Source organism: Mirounga angustirostris, unplaced genomic scaffold (assembly GCF_029215605.1).
Source record: "Mirounga angustirostris isolate CCGP_5_RB_7025 unplaced genomic scaffold, mMirAng1.0.hap1 SCAF_5, whole genome shotgun sequence".
Lineage (NCBI taxonomy): Eukaryota > Metazoa > Chordata > Mammalia > Carnivora > Phocidae > Mirounga > Mirounga angustirostris.
Genome location: NW_026991713.1, coordinates 66,020,243 through 66,036,656, shown reverse-complemented (window position 1 = coordinate 66,036,656; position 16,414 = coordinate 66,020,243). Strand labels below are relative to the sequence as shown.

Below are 16,414 nucleotides of genomic sequence, written 5' to 3'. Positions count from 1 at the left end.
CAGGAAATCTCCTTTAACTTTGATGTTCCATACTAGTAATATCTCCTAAACTTGATGATCTTATAAAAAATATACAACCAAGATGCAAAATTGTTAAGTGTTCAGTTCCCCCTAGACTGATCTATAGATTCAATGCATTTCCAATCAAAATCTCAGGAGCTTATTTTGGTAGAAATTGAGAAGCTGATTCTAAAATGCATATGAAAATGCAAATAACCTGAAATGACCAAAATTATATACTTGAATGGGGGAAGTTGTATATTTGTAAGGAAAAAATAAATTGATCCTTACCTCACACCCTATACAAAATGGTTCTTAAGCCTAAGAACAGAAATGATAAAAATTCTAGAAGAAAACATAGGAAAGAAAATCTTTGTGGCCTTGAGGTAGGTCCTTAGATAGACACAAAAATCTTGACTATTATAAAAACCTGATAAATTGGACTATTCAGTGAAAAGCCTTTGCTCTTCAAATGACACCCTTAGGAAAATGAAAAGACAAGCCATAGAATGGGAGAACATTTTTTACAATGCATATATGTTGGTTATCTATTGCCACATAACAAATCAACCCCAAACTTAGCAACTTTAAACAACAAACACTTATTATGTCACATTTTCCTAGGGCCAAGAATCTGGTAAGCTGGTGGTTGGGGGTATAGTCATCTCAAGGCTTGTCTGGGGGAAGAGTCACTTCCAAGCCCATTTATGTGGCTGTTGGCAGAAGATCCACTAGCATATCTCAGTTCCTAGTCACATGAGCTTCTCCATAGGTTGCCTGCCTGTCTTCATGGTATGGCAGCTAGGTTTTTCTCAAGTGAGTAGCTCAGAAGAAATAGTGAGAGAGTGCACTGGAAACAGCAGTCTTTTTATGACCTATTCTCTGAAGGGATATCTCCTAACTGTCATATTCTATTCACTAGAAGTGAGACCCCAAATACAGCCCACATTCAGGGGGAGTTGAACTAAGTTTCATCTCTTGAGGGAAGGAATATCCAAGAATCTGTGGACATAGCTCGAAAGCTACCACAACATCTATCTTAAAAGAATTCATGTACAGAACATAGAGAGAACATTTAAGTGCTATGATAGGCACACAACTCTATTAAAATGAGTAAAAGAATTGGACAGGTACTTCATAAAAGAAGATATTATGGTGTTTAATAAGCACATGAGAGGATGTTCAACATCATTGGTCATCTGGGAAATGCAAATGAAAATCAAGATACACCTACCAAAATGGCTGAAATTAAAAAGACTGGGCATTTTGACTAAGTGTGGGTGAGGATGTGGAGAAACTGGAATAAGACATTGCTTGTGGGAATGTGAAATAGTGTAACTACTTTGGAAGACTGTCAGTTTCTTAAAAAGTTAAACGTGCACCTAATATATGGGCTCGCCACCCTGCTGTGAGGTAGGTACTCAAGAAAAATGAAAACAGATGATAGCATGAAGGTTTGTACACATATGTTCACAGCAACTTTATTAATGATAGCTAAAAGAGCTTTATTCATGATAGCTAAAAGAGACATCACCCAAATGTCCATCAACAGGTAATGGAAAAACAAAATGTGGCACATCCATATGATGGAGTACTTACTTACTACCCAGCAATACAAAGGAACAAATTACTAATACCCAAAACAACATGGATGAATCTCAAAATTGTTATGCTAAGGGAGAGAATTCAGACACAAAAGGGAACATACTGTGTGAATCCAAAGATATAAAAATCCAGGAAGTGGAAACTGATCAAAAGCAACCAAAGCAGGTCAGTTTTTGCTTTGGGCTGTGGGTAGAGGAAAGAGGAGAAGAACACAAGGAATCTTTTGGGGCGGGTGGAAACATTTTATATCTTGATTGTCAAGGTGGTTTCAGGAGTGTATACATCTGTCAAAACTCATTGATTTGTATACTTTAAATAGATGAAATTTTCTGAATATGAATTTTATCTCAGTGAAGTTGCCTTTAAAAAGAGATGGGGGAATGTAAAGAGAAATAATTTTACATCTTTACAATTATTAGATATTGCTTTGCATAAGCACATTCACCATTTGCATAACTTGTGGCTTGGCAGAGCATTTACATGATCTGACTTTCAGTGTTCTGGTCTCTGAAATGTGTGTATTTGCAGAGTTGTGAGCAAATGGGGGGGGGGGGGGTTGCTGTGCTAGATTAGGCAGTCTCTGAAGCTCCTTCCAGTTGATGCATAGTCCTGTCTCCTGCCCCACCTGGACAAGAGCCCAGGCCTTGGAATTTGACAGACCTGGATTTGATTCTGGCTCTGCTAATTCTAGCAGTGTGACCATGGGCCAGTTACTAAGTCTCAGTTTCCTTGGAGGTGAAATAAGGATATTATACCTACACTGAAATGAGTTGACATATAAAACATCCAACACACGAAAAGAAGACACAGAGAAGCTGTTCGATAAATACTCATTTTCTCCCTTCTCCTTCCAGAAAAGTCTTAACACTATCAAGTTAGAAATTATGGGCCCAGGACAATGAGTATTTTTCAATATTTGTCCACAAAACCTATACCTTTTGATTGTGTAGGCAAAGTGTAATGGCAAACTGATTAATAAAAATATATCGAAGGACAAAAGTAAAAGAAGAGTGAAATCTTTTCTTTATTTTAAATCCTTTCTTTGAAATCAGTACTTCACATTCCAGAGACACAAGTCACTTTTTCAAAATAGGAAGAGGCACTGTAGGTTCTGTACAACATACCACCACTTTATTGACAAGCCTGACTTTAAAAATGGAAGCTATGGGCCCGTTGATGATTAGTGCCCTCACCTGTGAAATGATACAGGGAAACCCGGAGTGTAGATTCACAATAACACAGAAGCTCAGTGACAGTGCTACACTGTCCTTTTTACCTCTACAGATGTTTTCGGGTTTTTTTTTCCCAAATTGGTGAATACTACCTATGCCTTTCCTGGTCTAAAATCAGTATGAGCTGTGTAATATTTGCATTGGAAAAGCAAATGCTAGATATCAGATATGGAGTGAAAAATGCAAGAAAACTAATTTAAAAAAATAGAAAGTTATTATCTCCCTGCCTGGTTTAAAAGAGGGGGTCGAAAAAAAAAAAGAGGTCGTATAAGCTTGTAGAGATTTGAATTATTTTCATTGTGTTTATTACAGTTTGTTGAATATTTCACGGAAGAATTTCAAATGTTAATTAGGGTTGTTTTTTCATCTCATCAATCAGAGCACACATCCAGGAGTGTGTTTTTGCTAGTTGGTGCAATAGCTTATTGTCAGTTAAGACCCATTTCAACCAATTAAGTGGGAGTAAATGTTCCTGAAAAACAAGTTCAGCTTACAGCAGATAATTTAATTTGGCTAGTAGATATTGAATGCGTACTTTGTGCAGCTTGTGGTTGACTCGAAGCCTCCCTGTTTCTGCTCCATCCTCTACTTCTTTCTCATGTCATTTTGTTTGGTTTACCTTATTATATCACATGCTCCCTGTTGGGAAGCAGGTAAGGACTTACATTGCCAATGGACATCCGCACCTGTGAATGCCCTGTATACACAAGTGCAGTGTGGAGTGTAGAGTGGAAGCAAGTGACAATCCAATTCCCCTCCATGGAGAAAACTCAATGTTTATCATGTCCCATGTCGTCTTGTACCTTTTCTTCTCATCTGGATGGGTGAGAGGTGTTGGAAATGGATGCAGGTGGAGTTTGGGAGCCTGCCTAGAGCATACCAACAGGTAATGAATACAAGGTCACCCAAGGCTTCAAGTGTTTAACAATTTCTCTGTTGGTAAGCACAACCATAGTGGTAAGTGCCAACGAGCCAGGGGCCCCATGTAGGTTTTAGGAACTTTAGAATGGGAAAAAATTCATGTTCACACGAAACCACCCTTTCCTTTCCAGTTTTTCCATTAGAGTGAATGGAAGTTATAACCAGGCCCAATCTTCTGAAACATTGAGAGGAAATTCAGTGGCTCAGCTTTGCAAAGACATAAATATCCCCCACTGAGGTTGAAAATGGAACAACCAGGCAGTAAATCTGAGCTCTGTGATGTTTGCTCCAGCCTCTAAGGAATATGCAATGAACCTTGTGTAAATAGAAAGCTGAATAGCTCATTTTGTCTGGGATGACTTATGGGTAGGGCTGCCTAGAAATGACAGAAGTGGACCAGATGACCCCTCAAATTCTCCCAGAAGCCTTTTATTTATGAGTCCTTGGCAGGACATTCCAGGTTCTCCCCAATTGTCTCCAAACCATCTGCCCAAATTCATGAACTTGATTCTTTCATGTAAAATTTCTTTTTGTCAATTTGATATTTTAATAATAGCCCATTCATCAACTACTTTCTCCTCCATATGACTTATTTATTTATTCAACAAGTATTTACTTAGTACTTACTCTGTGCCAGGCACTGTTCTAGGGGCTGGGAATCAAATTGTAAACAAAGCAGACAAAATTCCCTGCTTTGTAGAGTTTACATTCTAGTGGAAGGAACATCAAATAAGAAAAATAATTAAAATAAAGATTGGATAGTGAGAAGTACTAAAGAGAACATCTAAAGCAGGAAAAGGCAATATGAAACTTTAGGGGGTGGCAAGGGTTGAAATTTTAGATAAGGTAGGCAGGGAAGCCCCCACCGAGAGGGCGGTTTTTAAGTAAAGACCTGAAGGAAGTGAGGGGGGGAGCCACTTGCATGTCTAGGGGGAAGCATTCCAGGCAGAGGGAACAGCACATGCAAAGTCCCTAAGGTGGGAGCATATGGGGTTGTCCCTGCTGTATCTTTGCCCTCCACAGATTTTCCTGTCATGTCCCTCTCTTTTCCACACTGTACTTCTTTTATACTTCTTCCACAGAATCTTCTGCATCAGTATTTGATCTCTTCCTACTCTGGATTCTTGAAGGATTTTTTGGTTTGTACCAATTCTATTATATGTAGGATAAGCTGCCTTCTAAATCTAAGTGTGTGTGTGTGTGTGTGTGTGTGTACGTATATCTCACCAAACAAAGTGCAAGCCCATGAAGGACTGGAGCCATGTGTCCTGAAAAGGACCATCGAGAGCTGGAGTGCAATGTGTTTTTCGATACCATGGCTGCTTTCAAACTGTAAGGATACGGAGTTTTACCTTATATTTAGAATTATGGTTGTGCTACATTTCAATACTTAGCTTCTTTTAGACTTTCCAGCAATGTGCCCAAAGGTCCTAGATCATTCCTTTGGGAGTGCTTTTCTCCATTATCATCTGGCACTCTTTAAACAATGATTGAAAACTAAAATCTGGGGAATTTTACCCCAGAAACAGCTTTGAACTGGCTGTTACTTTTCAAAGACTGGGGAGCTTTTTCATATTGGAAGGTTTTTATTAAAGGAGTATGCCATGAGGGTTTGTTTTTCCAGTGTAAGGGCCATTTTACTCATTCCTGATATATGTATATATACATACACACATACATGTTTATATATTTACATATATTGTACATGTATATATATTTTATATGTGTTATGACATCATATAGATTATGACAAATTCTTTTAGAATATATCAATACTAGTGGCATATTAATATATAAAAATCAGTGATAAGCCGATTGAACAAAGCACTGTTAGATGCACCATTAAACTATGCAAACCACTATAATGAAACTTCAGATATATTTTGGGTAATGTCATTTTATTGTTCACAAAAGGAAAATTTAGGTTAAAGAGAAAGTCTTCTTTTGGTTTGTTAAGACATGATGTTTGAGGGTTAAAGTCTTAACTCCAGATTTTCATGTCTTCGGACAGTTTCAGATTTTTTCTTTGACACCATCCATTGCCCTCATGTGGCCTTTCTGGGTGGCCATCCTCAGCGGGGGTTCTTCACAGCCATGCAGCTGCGAGCTAAGTCTCCACTAAGAGAACCCGTTTCAAGAGCCACGAGGAGAGAATCCTCTTGGGACTTTCAGAAATCTGTGTCATGGAGAGTGCCAAGAAATCTTTGGATAGGTAAAGACATTTTTCAGTAAATGACTCCAGGACTGGATGCCCAGTTGAAGATATCTCAATGATGTCATGTCAGGAAATGATGCATATCAAGTTCAGCTGTGTGCTTAGGGTGCTGCATTGTTTATATGTTGGATTCCTGGAGCATTATCTCATTCCAAGTATTGTGACTTTGTTGTTACTTCAGTTCTGTCTGTAGTAATTTTGAACCTTGTCTCTTGCCTTCCCTGGAGTGAAGGGCTCACCTGTCCCCCATTTATTCCATCCACTTATTTAACCAATATTTATTTGCATCTATGATATGCACTGGGGCTATGGCAGAGATAAAATGACAGTTTCTGCTCCCCCAAATTCACAGGCCCCAGGAGAGACAGGCAGGCAGTTCCAAGGGCCAGGCTAATGGAGATTTTGCCAATGGAAGCAGAAAGAAAAGGATGCCTTAGGCTTGTACAGGGGTTACCCAGGGAAGACTTCCCCAAAGAAAGCAGTAGTTACCCAAAACTGAAAGGAAGTAGGAATTTTCCAAGTGAGGGAAGGGTTGGATGGTAGGAAATTCCAGTCAAGGAAATACAGGCTGGCTTAATCAGGGAGCAGCAGTAAGCTGTTTGGCATGGCCATGGCTCAGTGCACGAGGGAAGAACTGTAGAAGATGAAGCAGGATGAGCACATGGAAACTTCTTTGTGAGTGACATAGTATGCTTAGATTTTATCTTATAGGAAGAGAAAAAAAATGGAAGAATTTTAAAGAGGATAGTGATGGAAATATATTTGCATATGAAAGATAATTATTTTAGAATGGATTTCTAGGAGAGGGTGAGACTAGAAGCCAGGAGACCAGTTAATAGGCAATTGCTACTAGTAAGTGGCAGCACCAGATGCAAATCCAGGTGACCTGTCTCCAGATGAGTGCTCTTGGCCACCTAAGCTGCCTGTCTTGCACAGAGTTAAGGAGGGGAGGTTCAGGAGGCCACATACTTAGGTTTAAAACCTTGCTCTGACCCTTATGATCAGTGGGATTATTGGCAGGTCACTTCATCTCTCTTTGCCTCAGTTTTCTGGTCTATAAAATGGGAGAATATAAATATAGTACCAACTGTACGATTTGTGTTTGTGAAGATTAAGTAGATAACTATTTACAAAGTTCTAGTAATAGTGCCAAATATATAGTGAACAATATGTAAGTGTTGGCCATAATGATGATGGTGGTGGCTGTGGGGATGATGGTGATGGTGGTGGCTGTGGCCATGATGGTGATGGTGGTGGCTGTGGGGATGATGGTGATGGTGGTGGCTGTGGGGATGATGGTGATGGTGGTGGCTGTGGCCATGATGATGATGGTGGTGGCTGTGGGGATGATGGTGATGGTGGTGGCTGTGGCCATGATGATGATGGTGGTGGCTGTGGGGATGATGGTGATGGTGGTGGCTGTGGGGATGATGGTGATGGTGGTGGCTGTGGCCATGATGATGATGGTGGTGGCTGTGGGGATGATGGTGATGGTGGTGGCTGTGGCCATGACGGTGATGGTGGTGGCTGTAGCCATGATGATGATGGCAGTTGTGTTTCACAGCAGTTCCCATCGGTGGCAGCTCAGCTGGAGTTGACACACTTTATCATCAAGTCCCAGTAGGTAATGGATTTCTGGACATTGTTGAAACTGATCAGTTACTCTGGATAGAAATGACTCCACTTTTCTCAAATTCTCCTGGGTATGATCTTGACAGTATATTGGCAGGGCGGTTGCCAGTGAGTTTCCAGAACACTAGGTATACCAATATCCAGAAGCAAGTTGAACTTTTCCAAGAGGCAATACAAATGGTTACCTGATTATCCCCTGTTGCAAGGTTCTCAAACACTGATTGTGCATGAGAATCACCTGGAGGATCTGTTAAGCCAGATTGCAGGATCCCACTTTTAGAACTTGTGATTCAGTAGATCCGGGGTGGGGTCTAAGGCTTTGCTTTTTTAACAAATTCTAGGGTGTTCTGATGCTGCCTGTCTGGGGTCCAGACTTGGAGAACCTTTGCCCTGTTGGGTGCTCTGCCATCTTGCATCAGAGAGAGTGAATGAGACACAGCATTCCTGGCTTCCTGCTGCCTCCTAGAGCCTCCTGCTGAGCAACCCCCCTGGATTCCCTCACTATGTCAGATGCACTGGCTTTGCCAACTCCTAGTGTGTGTGCGCATCGCTTGGATCTTTTCTTCACCTGTATATCCAAGAGATCAGACCACATCCCTAGGCCTACAGAATCAGACTTCAGAAATTCTGTGAGGGGGGCCCAGGAACTGTCATTTTAGTAGAACTAGATATTGCCAGCACCCCTTTCAGTTCTGACATGCAGGACTCTGGACTCCCTCCACAGGCAGCTCTCCTGCTACCTGGTACCTGGTAGCAGGTACCTCCTGAACCAGGTACTACCTCCTAAAGATGAGAGGGGGAGCTCCCTGGCAGAGTGCTTCCAATTTTGACCCTGCTTATATCTGTGGCCTAGGCCTTTCCCACCCATGGGGTGGAAAACAATCAGCCAGCTCAGCTGGAGTCTCATTGTTAGGCATCCCCTTTCAGCCCCATGCTCTGACATCACCTTCATGCTCATGCCCCATCTCTTTGGTGTCTCATAGTATGTTTGCCTGACCTGCTCCATCTGCCTCTGTCTTTGGCTATGTACTCTTTCCCGACAGGCAACCCTGGGCTGACCACCTACATGCTGTCAGTAGGCTAGCAAAGCCCCATCACCTGGGGATTCCTGCTCAGCTGCTCAGCCTGCAGTTTGGGGCTGGACCAGTACCGATGAGTACAGCTGAGAAGCTAGCTAGCTAGCCAGCTAGCAAGCATGTATTGTGCTCATACTATACACCAAATCTGGTCTAGGCCCTGGTGACACAGCACTAAAAAGACACAGACCCCGCCTTCAAGGCTAATATTTGCCAGTGGGGTTGAAGACAGAAAATAAATACATAAACAACAAATAAGGATGTGGATTTCAGGTAGTGCTCACCGGGATGGAATCCGTGAGTCCCTGCTCTGTGTATGGCTTCTTTCTTACACACTCTGTAAGCCTGTGAAAGTGGTGTCGTATAATATCCTCGTCTTACAAAGAAGAGCCCTGAACTGAAGCCCAGAGGTTAAATAACTTACTGAGGGAATACATAAATACTGGAAATACATACAGTTCCCACAAACAGGGAACTCTAAAGCATGTTGTTGGGGAATTACAGGAAACCACTGAGGAGTATTTACAAAATGATTTGATAGATAAATAGATCATAGGTTTTACTTATATATATAATGGTTATATAAATGTGTATATGTACACATACAGGAAAAGATCTGGATGGACATGCACCAAAAGTTCCACTGGGAGGGGTGCCTGGGTGGCTCATTCAGTCAAGCACCCGAGTCTTGATTTTGGCTCAGGTCATGATCTCAGGGTTGTGAGATCAAGGCCCGCATCGGGCTCCCCGCTGGGTGTGGAACCTGCTTAAGATTCTCTCTCCCTCGCCCTCTGCCCCTCCCCCCTCCCTCTCTAAAGAAAAATAATGTTCCACTGGGAATATGTCTCTGGAGAGGAGCATGAGATCGATGGGAATAAAGGTGGACTCACTCTTTTCCTAATATTGTTCTGTGTTGTTTGGGTTGCTTAAAATGAGCATGTATTCATATATTACTCAACTAAAAAAAATAAGTATCAATATCCTTATAGAGTCAGTGTGCTGGAGAGGGATTTGAATGCAGATCTGGTATGCTTTTAACTACACCACATGTCATCTCTGGGCAGACATGGAGGCACCATCACACTCCGTCTTGGGCCGAGGAAGGGTGGATGGAATGCCCTGATGGGAGAGGCGAAGACATCGGAAGCTGATGACAGAAGAAGCACGATTCTGCCACTCATTTCTCTGTCACCCTCACTGGAATCACTTGCTGAAGTGCCTATAGCTCTTTGTTTTTGAGGAAAACAGGTAACTCTCTCTGACATTTATCATTTGCTATTTTGGCTTTGCATCTTCTAGCGAACTAATGGATTGCAAACCAAGGTTCGTCAACATCACTAGTTAATCTGGATAATGAATGCAAAACGAACTATTTTGGCAACTCAGTGATTCTGATAACCGCAGTCAGCCTGGGTATGATGGGTTTGTGTGTCATTCTCTAACTCGAATTTCCAGGATCTGGCTCCTGCCGTTTGGCGAGCTTGCTGGCTGCACCTGTCTGCAGAGCTGGGCCAGATGAGTCCCTGGAACAAAAGCCTGATGAAAATGACAGGGAAGTTCTTAGGATGAGAAAGAGGGAGAAATTTAAGATACTGGTGAGCAGCCTCCATATCATAAAACACTGAATTTTTGAGGTGGGGCAGTTGGATTTCAATGGCGTGGTACATAATCACCCTCTAGAAGGACAGCATGTACATTTCAGTGGCAGGGAAAGAAAATCACTCTGTTCTCCCATGGCTAATTGTTACTAATAATTTAAATATTGCCTTGTCATATTACGTATTTCTGCCTACATCTAGTGGCCTATGTAAGGAAGTCCTTAAGTGCTAGGTTTTTGGTCTAAATAATCCTTCCTTTAGGAAAAAAAAATGCATAAAAGCTCAAATTGAATCCTAACTCATAATTTTTACACTGGGTTCTATTAGAATATCCTTTTTTGAGGCTTTCAAATATTTTATTTATTTATTTATTTTTAAAGATTTTATTTATTCATTTGACAGGAAGATAGAGCACAAGTAGGCAGAGTGGCAGGCAGAGGGAGAGGGAGAAGCAGGCTCTCCGCTGAGCAGGGAGCCGGATGTGGGGCTCGATCCCAGGACCGCAGGATCATGACCTGATGTCAACGTCTAGTGCGTTGGGGTCCCTGGGTAAGGGTCTACGAAATCACCAGGACACAGGGGATGCAGAGCAAAGGCAGCACTTGCAACTGCATACTGCCGTTTATTTTTCACATAGCTATATACTCGCAGAGATCAGATAAACATAACAATGTATACTTAAAGTATCAAGCCAACATCTGTGAAGTGAAATATACACGAAATGCAATAAGAACAAAATACATCCTGCTTATGCTTGCAGAATAAAGAATTCTCTTAGCCATCCTTCCTTTGGAGACAACATGTTCTTGGTCTTTAGAAAGAACACTTCTGTTTAGAGAGATACACTTTAAGCTAGGCAAGAGCCACTTCCTGCTGATCCAGGCATTTAGGCCTTGCAACATGAGGTAAGGGGAAGAGAACATTTTCTCCTCCTGGCCTAGGCCTGCCTGGCCGACCTTAACCTCAGTGCAGTCCTCAAATGACCCTGGCCTGCAAGGGGTCTACAAGCCTACACCATCTCAATTCCTTCTTTTTTCTTTTGTTTTAATAAAAGTGCCCTCCAAAGGATGGCCATAGAATTCTGGGAAGGCTTTAGATAGCAAAAATGCAACAGCATAAAGCACAAGATAACAATCAACAATACAAATCCCATTCCTCCGGCAGTATGCCCCAAACTCTGAATAATACCTTTTGAATCTAGTCCCTCAAGTTGCTTAAGAAGCAAATTGGCCAACGTAGCGGCATCTGATACAGTAAGCAAGGCACACATAGCCAAAAATAAATTTTCAGGCGTACAAGCCTTCCCCGTTCGCTGCAGGATTTTTTGCCCTTCCCCACTAAGCTTTTTAATTTGCCCCCAAGTCGGCAAAGCAGTAGCAAATATCTGCCGACGGCGACGTCGTCCTCCCAAATTCAGATGTGCCATGGCCTGTAACGGAAGTTCATCTTGGTCTGGATTCCCCATCCGTCGCCTGGTGGGATACGGTGCCGTTCGAATTGGCCCTCGACCGGATCCATCGCGCGGGGAGCCAGGAACAGGTCCGTCCATCCTCTGTGGAGACATAAGCATAACCCTTCCCTCTACAAAGCAATAGCCCCGGTTGCCATTCTGCATCTGCAGTCGGTTTAAGCCATATGTTCATTTAATGGAGGGGGAGCAACCTCTCCCTCTATGAACTGCTTTTCTGCTCGGGAAAGGATATCTCCCTGCGGAAGATTCAAGAAATTTAATGTGAACAGAGCTTGTTGCAAAATGGAACGTGCATTTGATTGAGTGAATGCTAAGATATGATCCTTTTTCCTCCTTTTTAATTTTTTAATTTGTAACTTTAAGGTATTATGTGCACGTTCTACAATAGCTTGCCCTTGAGGATTATACTCAATGCCTGTTTTGTGCATTATACCATATTGTTTACAGAAAGTTTGAAATTTTTTACTGCTATATGCAGGTCCATTATCTGTTTTAACAATAGATGGTAAACCCATCACAGCAAAAGTTTCTAAGAGATGGGTGATAACATGTTGTGCAGTTTCGCCACTTTGTGCTGTGGCCCATATAAATTGAGAATATGTATCTATTACCACATGTACATACATACAAAGTTCAGAAAACCACATCTGTCACTGCAGATATTCAGGCTCCTTTAAAAGAGCCCGACAGAGGACCCTCCAGTCCTCAGGAGAAAAATTGTTAGAATGTCGAGCTAGACCATTAACTAGCTCCTTAACATAATGTGATTGAGGTCCATATAAAGACACTGCCTTTTTCAAGCGACCAATATCTTCTATACCTATTCCGCCATAATATGGTGCTTGTGCCACCCCCTGGACTGGGGGAGGCCTGATAACAGGAAAAGCAAAGACAGAATTACCTGCGCCAGCCTCATCATCGCTATCCTCTAGCGCATCAAGCTCAGCTAAAGCAGCAGAAAGGAAAGGATTTTTAGAAGAAAGAGCTGGTACAGATGGCAAAGGTGGAGCAGAGGGCTTCCTAGAGGGTTTCTTAGACTCCTCCGTCATAGCCATAACCTGCTGAAAAACCTTCCACACATGCTCCACCTCGGGATCCGACTTTACTTTCGGTTTTGGTTCTTCATTACCACACTCCCTAGGCTCACGGGATGGTGTAAGCTTAAAGGTATCTTTTTCTACCGCCCCTTTCTCATCCGTATCTAAAGGGAGGTCTTGTATAGAAGGAGCCATCTCCTTATGGAAGTCTTCGACCGTGCGGTCGTCCTCCATTGCTTTAAGCACTGTAAAAATAATCGACCAGATAGACCAAAACCGCACGGGAATTTTTTCTCCCTGTCTCATTGCCTTCTCGACATTATGTCGAACTCGCCGCCAATTATCCAAATCTAAAGTTCCCTCCTCTGGAAACCAAGGATTCCATTCTCGAACCACCTTCAAACACAGCTCAATATCATTAGAAGCGACAGTAATGCCATAGACAGCAAGAGAATGCTTCAGCATTCGAACATAAGGAGTAGAAGTTTCTTGTCCCATCACCCTGTACTTAATTAAGTTACTCACCCTTCCTGTACGTCCTTCAGGGTCCCTGTTCGGGCGCCAATTGTCAACGTCTAGTGCGTTGGGGTCCCTGGGTAAGGGTCTACGAAATCACCAGGACACAGGGGATGCAGAGCAAAGGCAGCACTTGCAACTGCATACTGCCGTTTATTTCTCACATAGCTATATACTCGCAGAGATCAGATAAACATAACAATGTATACTTAAAGTATCAAGCCAACATCTGTGAAGTGAAATATACACGAAATGCAATAAGAACAAAATACATCCTGCTTATGCTTGCAGAATAAAGAATTCTCTTAGCCATCCTTCCTTTGGAGACAACATGTTCTTGGTCTTTAGAAAGAACACTTCTGTTTAGAGAGATACACTTTAAGCTAGGCAGGAGCCACTTCCTGCTGATCCAGGCATTTAGGCCTTGCAACATGAGGTAAGGGGAAGAGAACATTTTCTCCTCCTGGCCTAGGCCTGCCTGGCCAACCTTAACCTCAGTGCAGTCCTCAAATGACCCTGGCCTGCAAGGGGTCTACAAGCCTACACCATCTCAACCTGAGCCAAAGGCAGCCGCTCAACCGACTGAGCCACCCAGGCAGCCCTCAACTATTTTAGAGTGATAGACAGAAACATTAATCTTAGCAACATACCCATGATGGTGGAAGGCCAAGTGTATTGTCTCTGTTCGGTATAACAAATACTTGTGTTCCTATCAGATCAGGGCATAGCACTAGGTGCTGTGGAGGTAAAAAAAAAAAAAAAAAAGGAAAAGAAAAGAAAAAAAAACTTCTTTCTTTTTTACCATTTAATAGGGACATTAAATGATCACACATTTATATAATGTGAATTAAATATTTAAAATATCATGAGCAGTAGGAAATGCAATGGAGGCCAAGCAGAGGGAGCGTTTCATCTGGTTGTGGCGGTCTGGAGGGATGTTAAGGGAAGGAGGGGGAGGATGGAGTTTCGAGTGTGGCTGAGAGCGGGGCCATCTGTTCGGAGTCAGGGAAGGCGATGCTTTGGCTCCGTGCGAAGTCACTGCAGGACAACCACACTGAGGCTGGTCTCGAAACACTTCTCATTCCCACACTGGCTGGCTACCAACTCCCACAGACATGGTGTCTCGGGGGGAGCGTCACACCTCGGAACGTCCCGTATGTGAAAGGACGGAGAGGCCGTCACAATGGCCAGGCTTTAAGATGGCTTTATTTCCTCCATTCTCTTGTACCCTCTTCAAACCATTCCAAAGTTGGAGTTTGGGGATGAACGGATGTGCCAGTTGGTAGTTTAGAGAAGGCGCCTTTGGTCCTTTTGACCTACCAGTGCTGCACATCGTTGGGGTTAAAGGGAACCAAGAAAAGCTGGTCTTCTGCCATCTTTGGGAGGGAGTCGGGTGAGGTGGCGGGGGGCCGTGACTGGGAAAGCTTGTAGGGAGGACAGGAGAGGCACTGGTCACTCACTGCGTGGATAATATTAGTCAAGAGACATGGGGTACCGGGTTGTCGGCTAAAGCTGAAATGTTATTGATCTTGCTCTCCAGAAATGAGGTTGGTAAGCATGCTTAAGTGACAAACAGCTTTGGTGTGCAAATTAAAGTTTAGGAGAAGCCTTGCCTCCCCCTTCTGTGAGTGGGGACACTCAGGAAATTCTGTTTCCCATAAAAGTGAGCACCAAGATTGTTGCTGGCCATTGCCCTGATAGGTGTGAGGTGGTTTACATAAGAAATGGTTCCCAGGATAACGTCAGTTCCCTAAAATCTCACTCTTTTCATCCATATCACCAAGAAGACAGTGAGCAGCACATTTCTCCCTTTAAGCCAATTCCCAGTGGAGCCAGGAGGCCGAAAAGCACCTAGTTGTTGGACACGGTGTCGAGAAAGGGGGTTAAAATTTTACTCTTGGGTTGAGATGGCAGAGAAGTTTGCATCGTGCAGAAATGAATCTAGGGAGCATCTAGAGGGAGAAAAGTGATGAGTCATGCCTTACCACCTCAGGTCATGGACGTTTCTCGTGTTTGTGTGATAAAGTCTCTATGTCTGTGTTGGCCTATTTGTTTGCTTTTTAAAACAAACAAGTATAAAATGTATTATAATTTTCTTTTTTTTTTTTTAAGATTTTTTTTTTTTTTTAATTTTATCTGAGAGAGAAAATGGGAGACAGAGAGCATGAGAGGGGGATGATCAGAAGGAGAAGCAGACTCCCCGCTGAGCAGGGAGTCCGATGCGGGACTCGATTCCGGGACTCCAGGATCATGACCTGAGCCGAAGGCAGTTGCTTAACAAACTGAGCCACCCAGGCGCCCCTGTATTATAATTTTCTAACCTTGGCTATTAGGAGGTGCTTTAGGTGTCCTTCATGGGAGGGAGTAAGAAAAGAGGGAGGTACCAGAGACCAGGATCTCCCCATTAGTTCCTCCTATACTTTACCTTAAAGCTTAAATGTGTTAACTGAGCTTTATTTAATTTTCTGCATAAACATCCAGTGTTGATGCTTCTCTTTTTTAAACTACCTTTATTGATTTTAATATTTTTAATAATACTGACAGTGCCTTTAGAAATTATTTTGTATCATTTTGGGGCACCTGGGTGGCTCAGTAGGTTAAGCACCCGACTCTCGATTTTGGCTCAGGTCATGATCTCAGGGTTGTGAGATTGAGCTCCATGTCGGGCTCTGTGCTCAGCGGGGAGTCTGAAGATTCTCTCTCCCTCTACCCCTCCCCCAACTCATGTGCGCGCCCTCCCTCTCTCTCTCTCAAATAAATAAGTAAATCTTAAAAGAGTTTTTTTTAAAAAAATAAATTATTTTGTATCATTTTAAGGTGCTAGGTTTTTAGAATAAATTTTTATTTTTTAATTTCAAAAATAGGCTTTTTATTTCAGAAGATAGATAATTATATGTAAATATTCTTGAGGAAAATAGGTAACTTTCTCTGACATTTTTTCATTGTGATTTTGATTTCCACTCCATTGTTAGCTAATTTAAAGGACCGCAAACCAAAGTTTACCAACACCACTAGTTAATCTGGATAATGGATGCAAGATTAACTATTCTGGCAGTTGAGTGACTCTGATAACTGTGTAACTCCAAAAAGCACTTTAGTCAGGGGGCAAGA

General features: G+C 42.4%; 1 long non-coding RNA gene across 3 annotated transcripts in view; it reads left to right on the top strand.

Moving 5' to 3' along the window:
- The window catches only part of LOC123843815 (uncharacterized), a 254,193-nt gene that overhangs the window by 131,898 nt on the left and 105,881 nt on the right, over window positions 1-16,414 (top strand). For all 3 annotated transcript variants that reach the window (XR_010411541.1, XR_010411543.1, XR_010411542.1), the window contains one exon: window positions 9,746-9,929. This is a non-coding gene — a long non-coding RNA (uncharacterized LOC123843815). The remainder of the gene's footprint in view (window positions 1-9,745; window positions 9,930-16,414) is intronic.